This window comes from Pristiophorus japonicus, chromosome 4 (genome assembly GCF_044704955.1).
Source record: "Pristiophorus japonicus isolate sPriJap1 chromosome 4, sPriJap1.hap1, whole genome shotgun sequence".
Taxonomy (NCBI): Eukaryota; Metazoa; Chordata; class Chondrichthyes; family Pristiophoridae; genus Pristiophorus; species Pristiophorus japonicus.
Window position 1 is genome coordinate 130,938,495 of NC_091980.1, and position 19,397 is coordinate 130,957,891.

The 19,397-nt window shown below is 46.4% G+C and overlaps 1 pseudogene; it reads right to left on the reverse strand.

Annotated features, from left to right (window-relative positions):
• Positions 1 to 516: 516 nt before the first annotated feature.
• On the reverse strand, positions 517 to 19,159 carry LOC139262620 (ferritin heavy chain-like; annotated as a pseudogene).
• Positions 19,160 to 19,397: the final 238 nt, after the last annotated feature.

The following is a 19,397-nucleotide window of genomic DNA, read 5'->3' on the forward strand; positions in this document are numbered from 1 at the left end:
GGGCCTCGTCCCACTGGCAGAAGGGACAAGAACCAGCAGACAGATTTAAGGCAATTGGCACAAGAACCGCAGCTGACTTGAGGAAAAACTTATGCAGTGAATGGTTAATATCTGGACTGCACTGCCAGAGAGGGTGGTGGAGGCAGATTCAATCATGGAATTGGACAAGTACAAGAAGGGAAAAAAAAGCAGGGCTACAGGGAAAATGCAAGGGAGTGGGACTAGCTGAAGTGTTCTTGGAGAGCCAGCACAGGGTGGACAGGCTGAAAGGCCTCCTGTACTGTAACCAATGTATGATTGTTGCATAGTCTAGTGCAATACTTGTGCTGCAACCAAGTTTTGGTAAATGGAGAATAAGCAACCACTCAAACTTGCAAGGAGACAAAACCCAGTCCAATATTAAACAGTTTATTACATTTCACATCAAGAGCCCAGTTCTCAGCCTGTACAAAATCAACATTCTATGTAGGACAGAGTTTCACACAATTATATAAACACGAGTACTGATCAGAAGCTTCAGTCACTCTCCCCCAGGGTGTGCTTGTCAAACAGGTACTCTCCCAGGCCATTCTCAGGGGCTCCCAGTCTCTTCAGGTTGGTGATGTGATCGCCAAGCTTCTTGATCATCTTCACTTGTTCATCCAAGTAGTGGGTCTCTAGGAAGTCACACAACTGAAGGAGAAAACAGAAAAAAAAGTTATGACAGCAGCAGATATCAAGGAACATTGGAGCTTACCCCTCAAGTGTTTAGATTTTAAATCCTCTTGAACTGAGAGGATAGTTAAGTGGTGCAATTGAAATTAATGGAATTACTGCATCATTTAGATGAAAACTTATTGTACAAAAAGATGCTGGGATCAGACATGTACAATATCTACCCCAAAAAATAGACCCAACACAAAGCTATTGGGCATGGAGATCTTTTTAAATTAAGTTCAAGGACAGCAACTTACCCAAAAGCCCACATTGAAGCATTAGGAACTTACATGAGGGACAGTGCTCCCAGTGGAGAGTTTGTGCAGATCCAGCAAACTCATCAACATTCTTCTCCATCTGCAGAGCTCTCTGCATCACCTCCAGACCATTGCTCCACTCATCCTGCTCTGGTTTCTGAAGAGGAAAGTCAGTTCCTTTACAATGGATTAAACAAGTATTTTTTGTCTTTAGATGCTCTGATAATGACTCCACAAGGCAATGTATTGTACTTTAACTCTAGTGACCCTAGTTCATTTAATATAACTCGACTGAGGATCACACATGGTGGCCTACTTTTTACACTGGGCCTGCACACCTGTACAGGTAACCTACAATATCTCCACTGCAGTGCCCTCTGGTGGCACATAATAGTACACGCAGAAAACAGGACAGTATTGAAGGAAATTAGGAATGAAAAAATGCAATCAGAAGTCTAGGTTACCATGAACCAGTGTTAGAACATTGAATTACTGCATTAAGCCATTAACCACTGTTGTCAAATTGATCAGGTGAATATCAGATGTATTTAACGGGGTGCTAAATAAGTACATGAGGGAAAAAGGAATAGAAGGATATGTTGCTGAATAAAGCAAGGTGGGAGGATGACATCTGGAGCCTGATCACCAGCATAGAGCAGTTTGTCTGAATGGCTGGTTTCTGTGCTGTAAATTGGAACCAACTGCTTTACAATGTATTGTGAACAATCAGTTTAAGGGGAGCCAGACTGAAGGCCTCTCGTTTATGGAGCCAAACCTTGATGTCCGCCAAGATGATTCGGCCTCCACGCCGATTCTGGAATTCCATCAGTTTCTCAGCATGCTCACGTTCCTCATGTGACTGCTCCTTGAAGAACTCAAAGTGACGCAGGGCAACATCACCTGTTCAAAGTAGAAGGACTGCAGTAGGATCAGAAGAATATTGATTATTGCATGGCAGACCCATCATGGGCATTGTACATGAAGCCAAACTCATTTTTCTTGCTTTCAAGGGCTCAGTCTCACTGAACTTGTATGTACATTATGGAAACTAGCACCTACTCAACTAACCTGGCAAAGACATTGGATAATCCCACCTCCAGCAGTAGGGAAAACTGTCAAATGGAAACTTCACAAGAACATGAGAAATAGGAACAGGAGTAGGCCATACAGCCCCTCAAGCCTGCTCCACCATTCAAGATCATGGCTGATCTGATCATGGTCTCATGTCCACTTCCCCACCCGCTCCCCATAACCTCTTCATTCAAGAAGACAGAATAAATTTAAGACTAATCGAAAATGTCTCCGCTTTCCACAGCTCAGGCATCAAATGCCACAGTTGACAGCCTTCAAGAAATTTATCAGAATAAGGGACTGCCCATTTAAAACTAAGATAATACCCTCTAGTTCTAGTCTCCCCCATCATTGGAAACATCCTCTCTGCATCCATCCCATCAAGCCCCCTCAATCTTGCATGTTTCAATATGATGACCTCATGCGTCTGAATTCCAATGAGTAGAGCCCCCCCCCCCCCCCACCAACTAATGTGGCACTTTGCAATCTTGCTCCATTTACATAAAAATTTACTTTTTTTTTTCTGCTAAAGTGCATGAACTCACTCTCCAACAGTCAAATTTTTGCCCACTCATTTAACCTGCCGATATCATTCGCAGAATTGTGTTCTCACATTAGACGATGTTAAGATGGGAACAGCAAACTGGGCTATGTTACCAAATTGGAAGAAGGGACTAAGTGTAATATAGATTGTAAATAGTTGGGGTTCAAGCACTGATCCCTGCAGCACTCCCTTGTGACTGGTTGCTAACCAGAGAATGAACCATTTATCCTGACTCAGTTCTTTAGCCAATCCTCTATCCATGCTAATATATTACCCCCAAAGCCTGTGAACTTTCATCTTGTGCAGTAATCTTGTGGCACCTTGTCAAATGCCTTCTGGAATTCCAAATACACCACATCCACTGGTTCACCTTTATCCACCCTGTTCGTTACATCCTCAAAGAATTCCAGCAAATTTGTCAAACACTACTTCCCCTCACAAATCCATGCCAACTCTGCCTGATCAAATTTTGCTTTGCCAAATGTCCTGCTAGTTTAATAATGGACTCCAACATTCTCCCAATCAGATATTAGGCCAACTGGTCTATCATTTCCTGCTTTTGGTTTGCCTTGCTCTCTTCTTCCCCACCCCACGAGGGTCATTACATTAAAAGTTTTGCAATCTGCAGGGACCTCCCAAGAATCCTAAGGAATTTTGGTTAAATACAACCAATGCATCCACAATCCCTGCCCCTACTTCAAGACCATAGGAAGCAAGCCATCAGGTCCACTTATCAGCCTTTAGCCCCATTACCTTAGAGTACTATCTCCTTAGGTGATAGTGATTGCATTAGTTCCTCACTCCTATAGCCTCTTGACTATCCACCATTGGAATATTGTTACTGTCCTCTACTGTAAAGACTGATAGAAAATCTGAAATATTTTCTGCCATCTCTATGTTCCCCATTACTAATTCCCCAGTCTCATCCTCTTAGTGATTTGCAGGCTATGGGAACACAGTTGTATTGCTCCACCCAACATTTAGCAAGGCACAATGGACTGAATGGCCTCCTGTGCTGTATCATTCCATGATCGCCAATTCAGCTTTGATTGAACATGCTCAAAACTGGAACCTTAATCTTGGCACCCAATATTCATTGTAGCTCTGAAAATTAGTAAAGGAATTGCCACAAAATTTATACCCTGGTCACCAGTAGCACACTCCAATAAATCATTGTTTATTGACCAATATATTTTGTACAGGCTAATTGAAGGGTAGTATTGAAAGTCAAAGCAACTTCCTAAACTAGAGATCTAATCACAATGCAGAATTCATATCCTACTAAAAAAAAAACTAGTTGAGTTTTACTGACTACATTCATGCCAAGGAACTAAAACTACCACAAGCAGCATTAATTTGGCACAGTCTACACAAATCAAAGCATTGTAGAGGAGAACCAGAGACCACAGAATAAAAGTTAGAACCCCTCAGACTTTGAAGTGCTTGGTGACAGTAACAGGGGTTAAGGGAGAGTCCAGAGTACAGCCAAATGATTAACTTTCTTTGCTTTATTGGTGGTAAAAGTTGGAGGAAAGACAGAAGGATACAAACTGGTATTTAAAATTAAGAGGTTAGAAACACTAGGAACAGGAGGGAAGCAAAAACAGTTGTAACACTTTCTTCCCATCCTCCCCCTGTGGAGGTGAGGGATGGCTGGGAAAGAAAGTGTTTCAGATTTCCACCACACTGGTGGGAAAGAATACTTCCTGACTTCCCTCTTAAATGGCCCAGCTGTATTTTTATGACATCACCCATTGAACCAGCAATGTAAGGAAAGTCCATGGAGTGATTTAGAATGAGGATACAAATTCTGAATTCCTTGCATTGAAGTTTCTTTGGAATAAATTCTACACATCAAGCTCACAAGAGCCCAGGAAAAAGATTCTAAATCAGAATATGATGCTGTTCCTTGCAGCAGCAAAGTGTGTTTGTTAATGAATTCACAGGAAGATAGTGTATTATATTATAGCTTTAAATTGAATTCACTGCATAGATTGAAGGGGGGTGGTGGAAGCAGAGAGAGAAACAGATGAGCTGGGTACAGCACAGGATTTCATAAATATACATCAGATAGTCTCCATTGTGAAGTGGCAAAAAACACAACACTCACCATAGAGCAATAAACACAGGAGGAATAGAGCTCCATGTTGATCTGCTTGTTCACATCATCCTCACAGTACTGGTGGTAGTTCTGACACACTTGAGAAGCCATCTTAATGTTTTATTTTTCTACACTTTACACTTTACACTAATATTTATTTATTTATTTATATTTATTTATATATATATTTATATATATATATATATATATATATATATATATATATATATATATATATATATACCTTGTAGAAGTACATAGGTAACATTTAGCCAAGCTCAAACTCCTGTTTTTATAGTGAGGGATAATCCCGGATGTGGCACTCTTGATGATGATTGGGTATTGATGACTGTCAATCAGAAGTTGCAGCCTCTCAGAGCACCAATCAAGTAAACGGACGAGGGAGATGGATTCCCAGAGCCAGTCAGATCTTTGAAGAATGAGCATCATTGGCTGACAACTCAATGAGGATCTCAATTGTCCTAACTTTCCTCAGACACAGTTCAAATATCTAGAGTCACAGGTTTAATTGGATCCTCTATTCTTTGAGCTAATTAATTGGAATGATTAAATCAGCTATCAGAAACACTTAAACCATAAGTGCCCCCTTTATAAAGGGGAATAAACTGTAAGATCCACATTATGACCAAACTAACATAAAAATGTTACATTATTTCCCTGTATCCATGCTGCGCTCCACTCCCTCTGGTGCCCACCGGTCACGGAAAGCCTCAAGCATACCGGCAGACACTGCGTACTCCCTCTCCAGGGACAGCTGGGCACAGATATAGCCACGGAAGAGAGGCAGGCAGATGGAGAGAACACCCCATCGACCGTGCTCTGCATGGACCAATTAATGGCCAACTTGAAAGGTTCATTGAAACCCCTGTTGTTTGCGAGTCAGTGTCTTTTTAATAGTTCTGGATTGTTCAGTGGGTTGGTCATTTTCAGGTATCTGCGGGTTTGAAGCAACATCCAAACAACTCATTGGATATTTATCGATAGACTTATGTCTGGAAATAGAGACAGAGAAGTCGTGAAAGGGAAGTGAAGTGACAGAGATGGACCATGTGAAGGTGAGTGAAGGGTGGAAATTGGAAACATAGTGAATTAAATTTTCCAGTTTATTGTGAGAGCAGGAAACAGTTATCAATGTGCTGGAAAAAGAGGTGAGGGAGGGGCCAATGTGGGATTTTAATACAAGGATAAGAATCTTGAATTTGAGGCGCTGTCAGACCGGGAGCCAATGATGGTCCACAAGCACAGGGGTTATGGGTGAATGGGACTAGGTGTGTGTTAGTACACAGGCAGCAGAGTTTTGGATGAGCTTAAGTTTATAGACCATGTAATGCCAGCAGGAGAGCATTGAAATAGTCAATTCTAGAGATAAAAAGGCACAGATGAGTATTGTGCACAGTTCTGATCTCCACAGAATTATATAGAAAGTTAGAATTAATAATCTAAGAGAGACTTCAAAAGAATCTTCTTTACTCAGAGTGTTTAGAATGTTTAACTCGCTATCGAAAGGAATAGTTGAGACAAAACACATAGACTCGTTTCAGGAGAAGCTAGATAAACAAATGAGGGAGGAAGGATTGGAAGGATCTGCTGATAGGGTTAAATGAAGTTGGGAAGAGGCTCAGTGTGTGAAGTCAAGTCCTCTCAGTACTTCGCTCTCCATGCTCATGATTGAAAGACTATTAAATCGATCTTGTCCCATTCGGTTCCTCAACTCATCCTTGATGCGTTTTACGTTCGAGCAGGACCGCTCACCACTGCAATTTGCCGGGCTGAATGGCCTTTTTCTGTGCTGTAAATTCTATGTAATTCTTAAAACACGGGCACCTGTAAAGTTTTTCACATCGAGTGAGCTGAAGAATTTGTTTTGTCTGAAACATGAAGCCGTCAAACCCATCAGCACGCAAACCCAACCTGAATTGTAGAATTGTGTCTCATCGACGTATGAGTTGTGGTGACATCGTTACACCAAAAGTGCCATTGAGAGATGCAAAGTGTTATGTATTTAACCCCTTGCACCCTGTATTACATCACCACCAGAGGGCCTAACTGTGGGAGTCCAAAGGGTTCCCAGCATCCCTTGGAAGCATGGTATATAAGCAGGCTACCCACGAGGTACCTGCACTCTGGAGACTTAGTAAAGGAGCTAAGTTCACACTTGCTCATTGTTCACAGTACTCAGTTTCATCCTTTATAGTGAAAGGATCACAAAGTGTATGGTAACATAGTGGTTATGTTACTGGACTAGTAATCCAGAGGCCTGGACTAATGATCCAAAGTCCCACCACGACAGCTGCGGAATTTAAATTCAGCGGATTGTCGTAAAAACCCATCTGGTTCACTAATGTCCTTAGGGATGGAAATCTGCCGTCCTTACCTGGCCTGGCCTATATGCGACTCCAAACCCACAGCAATGTGGTTGAGTCTTAACTGCCCTCTGAAATGGCCAAGCAAGCCACTGTGTTGTAACAAACCGCTACGAGAAACAATAATTAGAATAAAACAGGATGGACAACCCGGCATTGACCTCGGCACCGGCTTCTGACATGACAATGGTACACCCAGCCCAGTCGACCCTGCAAAGTCCTCCTCACTAACATCTGGTATCTTGTGCCTAAATGGGGAGAGCGGTTCCACAGGTTAGTCAAGCAACAGCCTGACATAGTCATAATCACAGAATTGTACCTTTCAGCCAATGTCCCAGATTCCTCCATCACCATCCCTGGTATGTCCTGTCCCAGCGAAAGGGCGGACCCACCAGAGGTGGTGACACAGTAGTATACAGTTGGGGGTAGCGGTAGGAGTCCTCAACATTTACTCTGGACCCGATCAAGTCCCATGGGTTGAGGTCAAGCATGGGCATGGAAACCTCCTGCTGATTACCACCTACCATCCTCCCTCAGCTGATGAATCAGTACTCCTCCATGTTGAAGGCCACTTGGAAGAAGCACTGGTAGTAGCAATGGGCTTCAATGTTCATCACCCAAAGTGGCTCGGTAGCACTGACCAAGCGGGGTGAGTCCTGAAGGACATAGCTGCCAGATTTGATGGTGAGAGTATCAACACAAGGGAAAAACCTACTGATCTTGTCCTCACCAATCTACCTATCACAGATGTATCTGTCCATGACAGTATTGGTAGTGTTATGTATTGTCCAGGTACATTAAGTGTATAGTTACAATGCTGCGCCACAAGGGGCACTGTGGTGGGAGATCGGAAAGTACCTGCAAGACAGAGTATAAAAGGCTGCCCATCACATCTGAAGGGCATTCTGGAGTTACACAATAAAGGACTAAGGTCATAGCAGTTACTACAACACCACACTGTGTGGAGTCAGTGATTTGAGTGCTACATACATCACAAATTGGCGACGAGGACACGGACGAGCTTTGCACGCAACCATGGCTACTTTGGGCATGCTAAAGGATTTCACAGAGGGTAATGACTGGGATGCCTTTACGAAAAGGCTCGAGTACTACTTTATAGCAAACGACCTGACAGGGAACATGAACGCATTGATAGAGAAGCGTAAGGCGATATTGCTGTCCAGTTGTGGCGATGAGGTTTACCGTCTTGTCAGGGATTTGCTGGCACCCGCGAGTGCCAAGGACAAGTCATATGAGCAGCTGATTGAACTCATTCGTAACCAACTGAAACCGAAGGAGAGCATCCTCACGGCCAGGCACAAATTCTACCACCACTGCAGACCTGAGGGCCACGATGTCACAAAATATGCTGCGGACATCAGGAGACTTGCGGCGCCGTGCGATTTTGGCACACACCTTAACGAGACATTGCGAGACTTCTTTGTTATGGGGATTGGCCATGAGGGTCTACTTCACAAGCTGCTATCCACTGAACCTACAGTCAGCCTGCAGCAAGCCATCAACATCAGCCGGGCATTTACTCACCTTGCAGCACCAAGCAGATGATCCACACGGTCTCGAACCCGGCAGGTACTATTCACAGGACAGCGCCTGTCACGGCCAAAACTGCTCTGTCCAGTGGCTCTGCCCAGGGCAGAGAACATGGACCTCAGGGTCCTGGAACTCAGAGTCCGCCGAGGGGGGCTAATCGAGTAGCACCATGCTGGCGCTGTGGAGGAAGCCATGGGGCTCACCGGTGCAAATTTGCGGAGTATACGTACAATACCTGCCACACAAAAGGCCACCTTCAGCGTATGTGCAAAAGAAACACAACACACCATGTGGCTGAGGAGATGGTAGATGGTCTGCTGTCCAGCGAGGAGCATTGCGGTTTGGCTCGACGGGCATCCCGGCCCCAGGCAGAAGAAGATGATGCGTTTGGACTGTATACTTGTACCGAAGATTCGGCCCCAGTGATCATGGAAGTCAAGATTAACGGAGTCCCAGTATGGAAGTGGACATGGGGTCAGGTCAGTCGCTGATGAGTCAGGAAACCTTTGATAAACTGTGGATCAACCCAGCTGCACGACCCAAGCTGGTCCCGGTCACAGCGAAGCTGCGCACCAACACGAAGGAACTGATACCTGTTCTTGGCAGAGCGGATGTGCAGGTATCTCACGGTGGTGAGCCACACGGTTTACCTTTGTGGATCATTGCAGGCGATGGGCCGACGCTACTCGTCAGGAGATGGATGGGGAAGGTCCGTGGGAGCTGCGAAGACTTCATTTCTCCACAGACCACTGTCCCCCATGATCACAGGCAGAGCAGGCCTTCACCTTCGGATCGGATGGCAGCGAAGGAAGCGTGTGTGGGGTTGGGCAGAGCAGCGGCGGGCGTCGAATCTCCCCTGCGAAGTCTGAGAGTGAGAAAGAGGCGCTGGAACCAGCAACAGGCCGATTGTGCTGGAGAAGAGAGAAAGGCTTCGACGGGCTGCTCCAGCAGGCACCGTCGGCCCGCAGGCAGAGGCAGCCGTTAGCGGGTGGAGCGGTGAATCGGCAGTTCCGGGAGCGCGACTCGCTCGGCAACATCGTGAGGGCCAGTGCTCTGAGGAGCGGGGCTCGCACAGGACCGGCTGCAGCAGTGAGGAGGTCGGCTCCGGAGGACGTGTGTGTGTGTGTGTGTGTGTGTGTGTGTGTGTGTGTGTGTGGTGGCACCCGGGCAAAAAGTTCAGCTGCGTGGGGTGCTCCGGAGTATGCGGCGGTGCGGGGGCCGGTGCGTTGCGTCTCCCGGGTGCGGTCAGAGTGTGGCGGATCTCGAGAGAGAGAGAGGGAGAGCAGGCAGCAGCACTGCGAGTTCAAGATGACGGCGAGTCTCGTGGCAGCAGAGTTCTGCAGGGAGAGGCAGGCAGGCACCAGCAGAGCACCTAAAATGGCGGCGCCCTTGGAAACCTTGTGGGAAAAACCAAATGCCGTCTTAAAAGGGAAATGTACCTGGGAGTCTTAAAGTTGCGTTACACTGTTGCCGGTCCCCACAAAGAGGCTTTTGTAAGGGCAAGAGCGAGTCAAAATGATTGCTGTGATTTGTATGATGATATGATTTATGACAAGAGTTAATATTTTGATGTTAAAATGATAACTGTGGTTAAAATGATTGATATGATTGCTGAAAAGAGTTAACATCACAATGCACAGTTCAAAGGGTTAATGGACCTGTGACTAACATGACTAATAGATTAATGCGATTTCTGATTTTATTTGATTTATGCAATGGTTCAGCGTCTGCAGACAAGCCACAAAGGCAACTATTTTCTGAGAACAGAGGCAGCGCACTAGTTGCAACACCCTGTCTCAGCGCAGCCCATTACCTTGGGCAAAAAGGGACAGTATGCCGCCACCATACCTCACCCAGTGGAGCTGGGATTAAATAACTGTTCAGTGTAGAATGTGCTTTTGGAACTGCAACGGGGGGGGCGCAGTGAGATGTTATGTATTGTCCAGGTACATTAAATGCGTAGTTACAACGGTGTGCCACAAGGGGCACTCTGGTGGGAGACCCGAAAGTACCTGCAAGACAGAGTATAAAAGGCTTCCCACCACATCTGAGGGGCACTCTGGAGTTACAAAACAAAGGACTAAGGTTACAGCAGTTACTACAACACCAGACTGTGTGTAGTCAGTGATTTGAGTGCTACATACATCACAGGTAGCAGTGACCACCACACATTCCTTGTGGGGATAAAGTCTTCTCTTCACACTGAGGACAAGCTCCTTCATGGTGAGTGGCTTGACCACAGTGTTAAATGGAATAGATTCAAAACAGATCTAGCAGCTCAAAACTGGGCATCCATGAGGCATTGTGGGTCATCAGCAACTGCAGAATTGTATTGCACCACAACCTGTAACTTCATGAGCACACCACTAGCCAAGCTGTTCCAGTACTGAAACATTGGCATCTACCCAACACTGTGAAAAACTGCCCATGTATGTCCTGTCCAGAAAAAGCAGGACAAATCCATGAAGGCCAATTACCGCCCCATCAGTCTACTCTCAATCATCAGCAAAGTGAGGGAAGATTTGTTGACAATAATCTGCTCACCAATGCACAGTTTGGGTTGTGCCAGGAACACTCTGCTCCTGATCTCATTACAGCCTTGGTCCAAATATCTACAAAGGATCTGAATTCCAGGTGAGGTGAGAGTGACTGCCTTTGACAGCAAGGCAGCATCTGATGGAGTGCGGCATCAAGTAGCCCTTGTAAAATTGAAGTCAATGCGAATATCGAAAACTCTTGACGAGCTGGACTCATATCTAGCACAAAGGAAGTGGTTGTTGGAGGTCAATCATCTCAGTCCCAGGACACCGCTGCAGGAATACCTCAGGGCAGTGTCCTTGGCCCAACCATCTTAAGCTGCTTCATCAATGATCTTCCCTCTATCATAAAGGCCAGAAGTGGGGATGTTCGCTGATGATTCCACAGTGTTCTGTTCCATTTTCAACACATCAGAAAATGAAGCAGTCCATGCCCACATGCAGCAAGACCTGGATGACATTCAGTGTGGGGCTGATAATGGACAAGTAACAATAGCAGCACACAAGTGCCAGGCAAAGACTATCTGCAAAAAGCAAGAGACTAACCAGCTGCCCTTAACAATCACTGTCGCTGAATCCCCAACATTAACCCTTCACCGCTGATCAGGAAATGAACTCGCTCGGCCGCATAAATACTCTGGTAATAAGAGCGGGCCAAAGGCTGGGTATTTTGCGGTGAGTGTCTCACCTCTTGACACCCTAAAGTCTTTCCAGCATCGAGACGGCACAAGTTAGGAGTGTGGTGGAATACTCTCCACTTGACTGGATGAGTGCGGCTTCAGCAATCATCAAGAAGCTCGACACCATCCAGGACAAAGCAGGCCGCTTGATCGGCATCCCATCAGCCACCTTCCACATTCACTGCGTCCACCACCGGTGCACCATGGCTGCAGTGTGTACCATCGAAATGATGCACTGCAGCAACTCACCAAGGCTTTTACAGCAGCACAAGCCATCCCACGAGCTCTAGCAATTAGAAGGACAAGGGCAGCAGAAGTTTGGGAATACTGTCACCTGCAAGTTCACCTCCACGTTACACACCAACCTGACTTGGAAATATATCGCCATTCCTTTTTCGTCACTGCGGCAAAATCCAGGAACTCCCTTACTAAAAGCACTATGGGAGTATCTTCACGACAAGACTGCAGCGGTTCAAGAAGATGGCTGACCAGCACCTTCTCAAAGGCAATTAGGGATGGGCAATAAATGTTGTCCTTGAGCTCAAACATTGTGGGTCTCTATAGCTGTTACTCACTTCTTTACCCACACAGCTTAATAGAAAATCCACAGCAGCAGCGGTGCATTTACTGACCTACCGCAGTAAAAACTCTGAATGCAAAGAGCATAGATGCATTTAAGGGAAAGCTAGATAAACACGAGAGAGAAAGGAATAGAAGGATCTGCTAATAAGTCTAGATGAAGTGGGTTGGGAGAAGACTCACATGGAGCATAAACCACAGCATGGCCTAGTTGGCCCGGATGGTCTTTTTCTGTGCTATAAATTGTAAGTAATTCTTAAAACACGAGCACCTGTAAAGTTTCACATCAAGTGAGCTGGAGATTTTATTGAATACATGAAGCCATCAAACCCAGCAGCACGCAAACCTAGGCCGACTCATGGAACTGTGGCTCATCAATATATGAAATTTTGACACATCGATATCCCAAAGGTGCTTGAGTGTTGCTAAGACATTAACGTGGAATGTCTGTACATGGCAATTTAATTGCATTCAATTCCTAAAAATAACTTGTAAACACTGGATTATTGGAGCTGCAGCAATACCATTTGAATCCATTCATCGCCACGAAGGAGAGAAATGGAGATCTAATCCAGGGTGATAGTAATTAAATACACAATGGTACTAAAAAAAAAATTGATCGTAGACTTAGAAATTGAGTGTTTCAGCATAGTGGCCAGGGCAGGGTAGAAATGGGTTTAACATCTTGTGCCTTTTGCTTTGTGGATTGAAATACATTTACTCCTTCCAGAAGTATTACATTTTGTTGGAGAATAGTTAGTCTTTCAATACCTTACCCAATTGCTTATTCATGTGTGTCATGTTTGTAAGCTTCACATAACTGTAACCTTTATGTAACAACATTGTACACTGTATACACCTGAGAAATGCACATCTTGACCACAGGCGGTGAACTTGTAGGAGACACTCCTCAGCTGGTTATCCAGGTATAAAGGTAAGTCCCACGCAGTGTCAGCACTACTTGGCCCTGGGAATAAAGGTTCAGGTCACATAGTGACTTTGCCTGTAGTACATGCCTCGTGTGATTCTATAGCAAGGTGTAAGGACACTACATTTGGCGACGAGAAACGGGAATCAGCGACCCACGAGGATGGCCACTGGTAGCACAGAGGAACGGTACTGTGTTGGTGAGGACTGGGACGATTTCGTTGAGAGGCTCCAGCAGAGCTTTGTCACGAAGGACTGGCTGGGAGAGGAAGCGGCTGACCAGCTGCGGATCCAAGACTTATGCGCTGAGAAGCCGGCGGACAAGTCCTTTGACGAGCTCAGCACACTGATCGGTGAGCACCTCAAACCAGCGATCAGTATACACGTGGCCGAGCACCGGTTCTATAAACACCGGCGTCGGGAGGGACAAAGCATATCGGACTTCGTTGCGGACCTTCGACGATTGGCCAGACTCTGTAAGTTCACAGACGCCTGCAGGGGGGAGATGTTAAGGGATTTCTTCATTGAGGGCATTGGTCAGGCCGGGATTTTCAGGAAGCTTATTGAGACCAACGACTTGACTTTGGAAAGGGCAGCGTTGATAGCTCAGACCTTCATGGCAAGGGAAGAGGAGACCAAGATAATTTATGCGCGCAGCCCTGGTTCCAACGTGGCGATGGACCAGGAAGTTAACATTGTAAACGAGACTCAGAACCCCTCAGACAGGCAAGGGCAATTCGACACCGCCCAGGCAGCAGCAGACTCTCGGGTGGGCCAGCAACAGAGACAATGGCAGGGGGATCAGCAATTCACGCCATCACAAGGGACAATGCGTCCTGGGATGGGACCATTGACACTCACCAACAGAGTGCTCAGGAGTAATCAAAGAGACAATCAGAGAGGAATGCCTGGTAACAGTTCCTTTGTTCACAACAATCTCAGCTCATGCTGGAGGTGCGTTGGCAGACATCTTGCGAAAACCTGTAGGTATCAACAATTTATCTGTAGAAACTGTAATTTCAGTGGACATTTGGCCAGAATGTGCAGAAAGCCCGTTGCGAGGCTAGTTTACGAGGCAGAGGAACCAGACGAGGGGTCTGCAAGGCAGGTTGATGCTTGGGGCAAAGTTATGGACGCTGAAGTCCAGTGGATTCATGTGGCAGACATCCACAGTTCGTATACCAAAACACCACCTATGATGATGAAAGTACAATTAAATGGCATCCCCGGTACGCATGGAGCTGGATACAGGAGCCAGCCAGTCACTTATGAGTGCCCAACAATTTGAAAAACTATGGCCACTCAAAGCTAACAGGTCCAAACTAGAACGCATTGACACGCAGTTACGGACGTACACCAGAGTGATCATCCCAGTGCTAGTCAGTGCAAACTTGGTGGTCACACACAATGGATCGGAGAACCAGCTGCCGCTCTGGATTGTCCACAGGGAATGGTCCTGCGCTCTTGTGGAAGAGATGGTTGGCCGAGATGAACTGAAAATGGGAGGATGTGCACGCCATTTCTTCTGTGGAGTGAAGTTCATGCTCACATGTCCTACAGAAATTTGAGTCACTTTTTCAACCAGGTGTCGGGACTTTTAAGGGCACCAAAGTAGTGATACGCAACACCCCGGACGCCAGGCCAGTGCAGCACAAAGCCAGAGCCATGCCGTATGTGATGCGTGAGAGGATTGAGAGTGAGATGACAGACTGCTAAGAGACGGCATAATTTTGCCTGTTGAATTGAGTGACTAGGCAAGCCCCATCGGTCCTGCCTTAAAGTGGATGGCTCGGCCAGGATTTGTGACGACTACAAGGCCACCATCAAACAAGTGTCACTACAGGACCAATACCCTCTTCTGAGAGCGGAGGATCTTTTTGCCACGCTGGCAGTTGGCAAGCTGTTCACCAAGTTGGCTGAAGAACCCAAGTTTCTGACCACCATCACTACGCACAAGGGGCTATTTGTTTACAACAGGTGTCCGTTAGGCATCCATTCAGCGGCCACTATCTTCCAGAGGAACATGGAAAGCCTGCTTAAATCCATTCCTGGAACAATCGAATTCCAACATGACCTTCTAATCACGGGTCGAGACACCGAGGAACACCTCGTCAACCTGGAGGAGGTGCTACGCCGACTGGATCGGGTAGGCCTGCGACTAAAGAAGTCCAAGTGCGTGTTTTTGGCCCCAGAGGTCGAGTTTTTGGGCAGGAGCGTTGCCGCAGACGGGATCCGGCCTACCGAATCCAAAATGGAGGCGATCCGTCGTGCGCCCAGGCCCGGCAACATATCAGAGTTGCGGTCATTCCTGGGATTCTTAAACTACTTCGGGAACTTTCTGCCGAACTTAAGCACATTGTTGGAGCCGCTACAAGTGCTCTTGTGTAAGGGTTGCGAATGGTTTTAGCGGGATTGTCAAGAACGGGCTTTCAATCGGGCGCGGAACCTGCTTTGTTCTAACAAGCTGTTGACCTTGTACAACCCCTGTAAGAAACTGGTTTTAATGTGTGATGCGTCATCCTATGGGGTAGGATGCATGTTGCAGCAGAGTAATGATGAGGGCTAACTCCAACCTGTAGCTTATGCCTCCAGGTCACTCTCCCAGGAAGAACGGCGATATGGGATGGTTGAAAAGGAAGCACTCGCATGTGTCTACGGGATGAAAAAGATGCACTAGTACCTTTTCGGCAGAAGATTCGAGTTAGAAACAGACCACAAGCCATTAACATCCCTGTTGTATGGCAGCAAAGCTGTCAATGCCAATGCTTGCATACAGCGGTGGGCCCTCACGCTGGCTGTGTATGACTATACCATACGGCAGTGGCCAGGCACAGAAAATTGCGCTGACGCGCTTATCAGGCTTCCACTGTTGACCACTGAGGGGGCGTCGGAGCAAAGCGCGGAGATGGTCATGGCCGTTGAGGCTTTCGACACTGCAGGCTCCCCCATCACAGACCGCCAGATCAAAATCTGGACCAACAGAGATCCCCTCCTATCCCTGATAAAGAAATGTGTCCTGACTGGGGATTGGGCTCCCGCACACGGAGCGTGCCCTGAGGAGGTCAGACTGATTCACAGACGGATGGATGAGCTCTCCATCCAAGCCGACTGCCTTCTATGGGGCAGCCGGGTAGTCATGCCCCAGAAAGGAAGGGAAGCATTCATCAGGGAACTCCACAGCGAGCACCCAGGCATCGTGTTAATGAAGGCCATTTCCCGGTCAAATGTATGGTGGCCAGGAATTGACTCACACCTGGAACACTGTGTTCGCAGGTGCATGACGTGTGCTCAGCTAGGAAATGCCCCCAGGGAGGCCCCACTCAGCCCGTGGCCCTGGCCCACCAGGCCATGGTCACGCATTCATGTAGACTACGCGGGCCCGTTCATGGGAAAAATGTTCCCGATTGTTGTCGATGCATACTCGAAATGGATTGAGTGCATCCTATTGAATTTGTGCACGACATCCACCATTGTGGAGAGTCTGCGTACGGTCTTTGCCACCCACGGCTTGCCAGACATCCTAGTTAGCGACAATGGCCCGTGTTTCACTAGCTATGAATTCCAGGAGTTTATGTCGGGTAATGGTATCAAACACGTCAGGACAGTGCCATTCAAGCCGGCTTCCAATGGCCAGGCGGAACGTGCGTTTCAAATCATAAAACAGGGCATGCTCCGGATTCAAGGACACTCCCTTCAGTAGCGCCTATCGCGCCTCCTGCTGGCCTACAAGTCCCGACCGCATTCGCTCACGGGAGCCCCGCCCACGGAACTACTCATGAAATGCACGCTTAAGACGCAGCTGTCCTTCATTCATCCAGTCCTGTCAGACATTGTTGAGGGCAAGCGCCAGTCCCAAATCGAGTGCCATGATCGAAACTCAGTGGGGAGATGCAAAGAAATCAATGACCCTGTATTCATTCTCAATTATGCTTTGGGACCCAAGTGGCAAAGAGGGGAATAGGGTCATAGTGGTCAGACTTAACAATGAGCAGATATGCTGCAAACATCTGGACCAAGTAAAGAAAAGGTTCAACATGTACACTGAGGAACTGTCGAAATCTCGACCTCAGAAAAGAATGACTCCGACACTTACAGCTCCGATGGAAGTTTCCCTTTTAATTTACTTGCTCGCAAGGGGTAGGTTTCACTCAGTCAAGGGCCAAATGAACACCTCCGCAATGGTACAGCTTCACAAGATATTTATACAGTAAAACCCAAGTTCTGGCCTCTCCCTGTGTATTGCTCTGTCTCACAGTCAGTGAATACAGATAAAGAGTTAATTACTATATCCTGGTACTGAAATGGTGTCAAGATATTTCCTTTTGTCAGGGTTATCAGAAAGCCAAACGGCCATTACTCCATGAGTCATAGGTAATGGGCTATCACCTGTCTTGTATTGTATCAGGATTATCCAATTTCCTGGTCAGTTTACCTGTTTGCTTCAAATGGATGAGGTAAAGGAAAGAGATAATGGCTAGAAGATAAGGGTGGGGTGACATGGAACTCCTGTAGTGTAGACAATAGGAGAGCACCATGGGAGTTACTTGTCTCAGCATGACTTGTCTCCTAGCTGTCTGATAACCATCAGCCATCTAACAGCAGGTTTAGCTGTTCATAATAAGCTGGCTGCTAAAATGCAGAAAGTTCTGGAAGGGCCAGGACTCCATTTTAATCAAAAGGCACACAAATACCGTATGGTATCAGCTTAGATAAAAATACATTTCCACCGAACCTGAGGAAGATCATGAGATGTTGCCTACACCATTGCCAGTGAACGAGCAACAAGGACATTCACCAGCATGCACAGTCCCTGCGGCCAGCCCTGACAGACAGGAATCACCTCAGGCGACAGAGACGTATGCCAAGTCTCAACCACCAAAGCGCCAACTGCAGCGCTCCATGAGAGAGCATCGACTGCGGGAAAGACTCAATCTTTGACCCAAAGATGGTGGGGGGAGGTGTTGTCATGTTTGTAACCTTCACATAACTAACCTTTATGTAACAACACTGTGCACTGTATCCATCTGAGAAATGCACACCTTGACCACAGGGGGTGAACTTATGTGAGACACTCCACACCTGGTCATCCAGGTACATAAAGGAAGGTCCCACGCAGGGTTAGCACTTCTTGGTCCTGGTAATAAAGGTTCAGACCACATAATGACTTTGTCTGCAGTACAGGCCTCGTAAAATTCTATAGTAAGATGTAAGGACACTACAATATGAATGGAGGTTGTGCTGCAAGTTATTCAACCATGATGGGAGCAGGTGGAAGAGAAGCTGTCCCAGAACCACAGGCACTGTATCCACACCAACCAATGAAGCTGTGACAGCAAGCTGATGCCACCTGTCGCTTTCCCTCCTCACCCAATTGTAGTGCCCAGTGTTCAGTATGCTGAGACATTGCTTGTCTGCCTACAAAGCTTCACTGCTGTAAAGGTTTTCTGATGTGAGTCCAGTTACTGAACTACCTGGATAGCTGAACAGGATCTGTTGAAGAGCAGTTTGTATTCAGTAGCTGCAAGAGGCAGATACACTAAATCGGAAGCTAATCCAGGACTTTTACTTCACTGGACTTAAATGGTGCAACAATGAATTACTGGCAAATTGGCCTTGTGTTTAACAGATGTTTTCTCTTGTTGAATTGAATTGTCATTTGTACAAAAACAGATAGTTGGAACAGGTAATTTTATACAGCTTCTAAGTCCCAAGCTCTAGAGATGCCTCCCTAAACATGTCTGTACCTCCTTAATACATACCTCTGATCAGGCTTTTGGTCACTGGGTCAATATCCCATGGGGCTGCCAGTTGTCCGAACACACCCTTGAACATTTTAGATCTTACAACAGGTGCCTGAATATCCCAGTCAATACAAAGAAATTACACTATAGGAAAAACACATTTCATCAGACTGAATCCCATATAACTGTTGCACAGCTCAGTGTAATTCTTGTTTGATGAAAACCAAGTTGTTTTAAATGAAAATAAGTAACCACTCAAACTTACAAGGCGACAAAACACAGTCCAATGTTGAACAGTTTATTTACAGTTATGGGTTTCAGCTCTTTGT